Source organism: Brachycentrus maculatus, unplaced genomic scaffold (assembly GCF_059751285.1).
Source record: "Brachycentrus maculatus isolate JH-2025_06_01 unplaced genomic scaffold, ASM5975128v1 h1tg000800l, whole genome shotgun sequence".
Classification (NCBI taxonomy): Eukaryota; Metazoa; Arthropoda; class Insecta; order Trichoptera; family Brachycentridae; genus Brachycentrus; species Brachycentrus maculatus.
The window spans coordinates 40,419-47,500 of record NW_028281528.1 but is presented as its reverse complement, the minus strand read 5'-3'; positions in this window follow the sequence as shown (position 1 = coordinate 47,500).

Here is a 7,082-nt window from a genome sequence, read left to right as displayed (position 1 = left end):
ACCTAGACTATATTCTTCTTCATCTATGTTAAGATATCAAAAATTTTAGAAATAACTACTTAGCAGAGAAAACTTAGATTTGAGAAAAATATTTGGACTCAATGGAAAAAATGTTGGAATATTAAAATATGAACTTATTTTGTAAAGCCTATCTATAAGATATTGTCCGGCGCCGTGGGTTGGGTAGACGCTCGACTGCAAAACTGGCGTTGCGGGTTCAATTTCCGCGAATTAAAAAAAATATGCATTTTAATTTAAAACATTTGTTTTTGGGTGATTAGATTAGTTGTTATTTGGGGTTGCTACGCAATGAATAATATAAATAACATTTAGGATTTTTCACTTGAGTATTTTAATGTTTTAGAATTTAATAAACCCTGATGATGACAAGTTTCTTGTCGAAATCGGTAGTTTAAATTGCATTAATAAAAAAGTGTTTAAAATAAAGTTGTTTAATTTTATAAAGTTTATAAAATGTGCCACAAAGTTTCTGCGGAAAACATTCAAGAAAACATAACACATTGTTTAGTGTAATACATTTTACTTCAGTAATTGAGCGATAGCGCTAATAAATATGTATTTTGCAAGAAAAAAAAACACATAAATATTTAATTACGATAATCTGTCTTTCTCTGTAACGCCGAATGCCGCTGGAAGATTGAAATATGTGAATAAATTATTCGGTGTCTCTTCACTCTCCATATTATTGTATTACGTAAGCGGGCTACAGTCCAGCGTGCAGATTTGACAAATGTTCACCTATTCTCCAAACGAAGTATTGTGCGGCCGGCCATAGGAAGTATTGTGATATCTGTGCTATTAACACAGTGTGTCAGAAGCGGCGAACGTTCGCCCATTAATCACCTCGTGGTTCGTCTCGAATTTCTTCTTTCTGTCATCCATGTGTTGCATAATATTACCATCGCTTCCCAAATGGAAACATAGTCGGAGCTAAACAAGCGTGAGATAGTGTCATCTCACGTTGTGTCAAGATCCACGCTTGATTTAAGCCGGAGGGATAAAATAAGAAATATTTTTTTGTATAATTTTTTGACATCTCATCGAAGATGAAGAAGAATATGGGCATTTACGGGGCCGACGACCGTCAAAGGCTGGTTTAAGTGATCACTTTACACACGTGTAGCGTTCACCAATTCTACCACACTACTCAAATTCTAAAAAAAGTATTTGGACACACTCAAAATGTTGTAAATAAATTATCTGGTCAAATTATAAGCTTAAATAATAAAAATGAAAATGGTATTTTCTGGCGTTTCTCATGTGTGTGATTATAATCTCACATACTAAAATAAGAGTTTCTGCTTAGTAAAAAGCTTCTTTACATCTCACCAATATATGTCTCTAGTGAAGTTCTAGTGATTCAAGAACAAGTTCTTAATTGGTTCATATATATAGAACTTCCAAGAATTGGAGTAGTGTGGTTATCAATAATGGGTAGAATTGGTGAATGTTACACGTGTGTAAAGTAATCACTTAAATCAGCCTATGACGGTTGTCAGCCCCGTAAATGCCCAGACTTCCATACTCTTCTTTATCTTTGATGAGATGTAAAAAAAATTAAAAGTTTTTATGTCTTAAAAATGATAGTGGATGCGTGTTAATAATAAATTAATAACGTTGATCCCTTTAAACATTACAATAGGTACGACAATACAATAGACACAATGAATTAAATATCTTATGTCAAGATTTGTCACCATGCTTAATTATTTGTCTTATTGGTCGTGTCATATTTTCTAAATAAGACACCACAAAATCTGATAGATCTTTACGTCTTATTGCCTCATCAATTTTTGTCAACAGAATATTTTCTTTTTATTTATTTTATTTATTTATTTATTTGAACTTTTTGTACAATATGTGTGTACATTGGCGGGCTTATTGCTATAAAGCAATATCTTCTAACCAACCAAAAAAAACAGACTAGTGTGAACGATCTAGGCTTGTACCTTTTGATGTCTGTTAGAAATTAGTGGGGAGATAATGCTTGAACAGGTTAAGACAAGGATAAGAAAAAAATAAAACAAAGAAACATAAGAGAGCATAATTACAAATTAAGAATTTAAACAGGGTAACATGAATAGAAAAACAAAATGACGATAGAGTAAGGAAGGCATGGGAAAAGGGAATCAGGTAAAAAGTTTAAGGAAGAGAGGAGGGGTCAGGAGAGGAGGAGATGGACAGTTGGGGTTCTAAGGTAAGATAATGATGTTTCAGGCGTTTTTTGAAGGTTAAAATAGAAGGTGCATTTTTTACGTGTAGAGGTAGTTCATTCCAGAGTCTAGCCGCTTTTGTACATTCTGTTTCCAATTTAAATCTTTCCCTTTAAAAAATTGGACATACCTACACTAAATGAGGGATATCTTGTGATGACGTCTCATCACATTCACAAGTAGAGTTTTGTGTCTAATTTTAAACGGGAGAGGTATGAAACACTTAAAGAAATAATCCGTAAACTTCTTAGCTAATAACCTAGTTATTCATTGTAGAAATTGAGTCATGACTATCAGAAAATAATAAAACTCTGAAAATATGGTCATTGAGGGAACTAAAATAAGTTATTATTTATTATAAGAAGGCACACAATTATCTTTAAGCTTGTAACACGCAAGTAGCAAATATGTTATTATTACTACAAATATGTTACAACTTTAAGCTTAAATAAATAAAATATCATGATTTGAAGCGTTTTTCATGTTTTTCATAAAATCCTGGATTTGGACCTCACGTTCAAATGGAAAGAGCCTCTGATTACTAAAAGCTTTCCTCAACCCACCATAGATAGCTAATGTGAGCTCGCGTATACTGTGTTACGAGTTTGATTCATATCTAACAGTTTCAAGGATTTGAGTAGTGTGGTTGTCGTTCATGGGTAGAATTTGTGAATGTTACACGTGCGTGAAGTGATCACTTATCCAAGCCTATGGTAGGTCGTAAGTTATGCAAATGTCCAGACTTCTATATTCTTCTTCATCTTTGTTAAATGTCATAAATAGATACATATGTCGAATTATGTCCATAAAATTAAAACACGTAACCATTGGTTTAAACCGAGGTTCCAGTACGGTAGCCAAATGCCCTTACCACTACACTACGGAGCCGACAAATTCTAATACTTGATGGAATTTACATTAATGTTTTTTACGGTTATTAGAAAAGTTTGAGAAGCTTTTCCTTCCACCGTATAAAGAAGGCCTACATTCTGGTGGAATTAAACTCAAAAATCTCACTTTAACAAAGAGGTCAAAAAGTTTAAAAGTCAAATAAATTTTTGCATCATCTTTCGTAATAGATATTTCGCCGCGTGCCAAATGATACATTGATCATTAATCGGTAGTTGCAAATACAAGTCCCTATAAGTCAATACTTTTTGTATAGTCCGTTCGATTCGGAAGACTAGTCATAACCATTTATTAGGAGTTTACGACTTAATCTGAATAAACTAGTACATAAAATTTGATTGACTTGTATCGTTATTTTCACGCCTATCCGTATCCAATTATTAAGTTAGGCAATTGTATCGTTAAAATTAAGAAATTTCTGAGATAGTAAAAAAATACTTCTTCTTCTTCATCTTGGTGTAGGCCTTGTGTCCTGTTTTTAGGAGGGATTAGCTTCCTGCGATGTCGAATCCCAGCTATCGACCTATCTCTTCTGTGGTCTGCCCGGGAGTCGTCTACCGTGGGGTTGGCCGTACAGTACGATGTGGGTGAGTCTGGATGGTTCCATTCTCCACCTGACGACATCTTCTCGCATATTCCTAATAACTAATTTGTGAAAAAATGCATTTTGTTTCAATTTTATTTTAATTTTGAGTTTGTCTAAAAAAAAGTTTTTTTTTGTTAAAATATAATCAAGGTTATTATTGGGTTATTAGAGACTAAAGGTTTATTTTTTAAGAAAATGTGTATTCCGGCTCTACTCGTACCACTTGATCTGTGCCGTCCATTCTTCGAAATTTTTATGTTTATTCTTGTGTATTCACAGAGAATCGTGATATTTTTCTCCTTATATTGGCAGGAATCACATATCTTGAATAAACAAAACAGGAAGTAAAAAAATCATACTCTTTATGATTTTTTTAATTTTCTACTTATTATCTTTGAAAATTTCGCGAAACAAAAAAAAAGTGCATTTATATCAATATTAACGGACTTATACGGGTCCTGGGCTATATTTTCCTCAAAATACTTATATTTATGTAACTTATTATAATTTAAAATTAAATGAATTTTAAATCATTTAAAACACATTAAGTATTTAATATTTTTGTTTCACGATGGAACATACTACATTTATTAGGCTTTCTTCGATCAAATATTACCACAACAAATCGATTACGTAATATTTCTTTAACGATTATTTCATTCCGGTGGATCCATAATGCCTTCTAATGATGGATCAGTTTACAAAAACTATTAAACATTCATTATCGTTGTTTTAATATTTAAATAACCTTAATTCCAACGGTAAAAAAAACTTTCTTTGTGATGTAATTATAGGAACAAAATAAATTTCATTTATATTAGTAATTTTTTACTCGCTAATTATGATATGATTAGTAAATATTTTGAAAAAATAATTTCAAAATTAATTAATTATTTTATAAAATGAGTGCACCAACATCGATCATAGCGTCATAGTATTTAATTCAATTAATGGCTTAGTGCAATATTTTTTAAAATTATTATGATAATTATGATTTATGGCAAAATTAAATAATCGTTATGGATAAAAATGTACTGGTGGTAGCAAAAAAAAGTTTTTTTTGACGACATCAAAATCTTTATAGATAAAAAATGTTGTTATTTACAGAGCTTACGACTTGTCATAAGCTGGTTAAGTGAACACTTAACACAATATAAAATAACATAGCGTAATGTCAAACATGTGAAATAATTGGAAAAACCCAGATTTGGAAACAGTCAAAATGTTGTAAATAAATAAGGTTTATTTAAGGGAACTATTCATTGTGGTAAATCTTTATAAAAGCAGATCAGGACCGCTTAGTATTCATGGTATGTATTTTCAAAAACGTATTTTTCAAAACTGCATAGATATTATATCCAGTTTTTAAATGATCATTTTCATAAATTCGCATGAACCATGTTTGCCAGAAAACTAAAACAATAAAATTCCGAAGCATTTTCTTGAGTATACAAATTCTATGTAAAAATATATTATCTGTTGAATATAATACTAACTAGTTATATCATTTCATCCGCCTCCGTAGTGTAATGGTCGGCACGCTCGAATACCGTTCTGGAGGTCCCGGGTTCGATTCCCAAGGAGGTAAAATAAATATAAGTGATTTTTTCACTGTAATATTTATTCAATAATGAAACATTTTAAAATTCAAAATTAAACCCTTTCATAACCATTTGCGTAAAATAATAACTATAATTAGTTTTAAATTCTTAAAAATCTATCACTTGTTATTATTTTTAGATAAACCATTCATAAGAAAACGTCACTGTATTTTTTTTTTAATTCTCAAAAGAGTATTGTAATTTTAACAAACGTGGTGATATTTTTTTTTGTTACAAAATAATAATTTTATCTGAACGAAGTTATCATTAATCTTTACTAATTAATTTTCATTAATTTACTACAGTGCTGGAGGTCCCGGGTTCGATTCCCAGGGGGGTTTAATAAATACAAGTGATTTTTTCACTCTAATATTTATTCAATATTACCCTGGACTGGTACCTGAAGCGGAGGGCTGATCACCTTTCCTTCATGTGTAAACGATCAAGTTTATATTACGCAGTGCCCTATGCACCATTGGGGTGCGGATAAGTACAGCACATATACATATACAGTGGAGACAAGAGCCGACACATTTAGAACCAAAAATCTACTCAGAACTTCGGAAATGCAACTCTTAAGAGCTCACAGAGCGGACGCTCAGAAACAAAATTGGAAACGAAGATATTAGGCGAACCTATGAGACCGAAGTGATTGTCGTACGATGGAGTGGTGAAAGAAGAAGATTTTGTAGGGACTATATCAAAAGGATATCCGCCTCCGTAGTGTAATGGTCAGCACGCTCAGCTACCGTTCTGGAGGTCCCGGGTTCGATTCCCAAGGAGGGTAAAATAAATATAAGTGATTTTTTCACTGTAATGTTTATTCAATATTACCCTGGACTGGTACCTGAAGCGGAGGGCTGATCACCTTTTCTTCATGTGTAAACGATCAAGATAACACTGCGTTTATATGACGCAGTGCCCTATGCACCATTGGGGTGCGGATAAGGGTTTAATTATTATTATTATTATATCAAAAGATGGATGAATCAAGGATCCCATACGATAACGAGAAAACGTGAGATCCTTCTCCTTCTTCCTGCTAAATCTATTATTTTATATCATACCCTTTTTTTTAAATCTCTTAATGTTTTTTAATAGTTTTATAACATAAATGTGGAATTGATTAGTTGGCTTTTTTTACGTAACTATTTTTTGTTCATGTAATGTAATGTTTATCATTGTTAATGTAACTATTGTTAATTATATCATTATATATATATAAGCTGTACAATTCCCGAATAAATAAAATAAATAAATACAAAATAAATAAACACCAGTTCACCGTCTTCCCGGAAGACCACCAAAGAGATGAAAGGGTAGCTGGGCGTCAACATCACAGGAGGAGTCACATTCTTGGGAAAAAATAACAGATTTTCAGATCTAATATATTATAAGAAAAATATAAAGATGGAGAAGTAAAGCTTGTTTGTCTGTGGGTATCTATAACGAAATTATAGGCACGACATTTCGCTCACTCCTTTCAACAACGTCATAAATAAATAAAAACTTTATTTTTCAGGAGAACGTTTTTAAAGTTAAAAAATATAATACAATGCATTTAAAATAAATATCAAGCCACTTATTGAACTTTTTACTGTGCAACAGATCTTTATAGGTAAAACCTAAAGGTTTATTCTCCATTTGAAAAATATTTAATATAATAAAAAAAAAATACCTTTTCTTCAAAATGCAAAAACAACACTTTTTGCCCTGAAGCGTGTAAATATTAAGTTAAAAATTTGCCTCTTT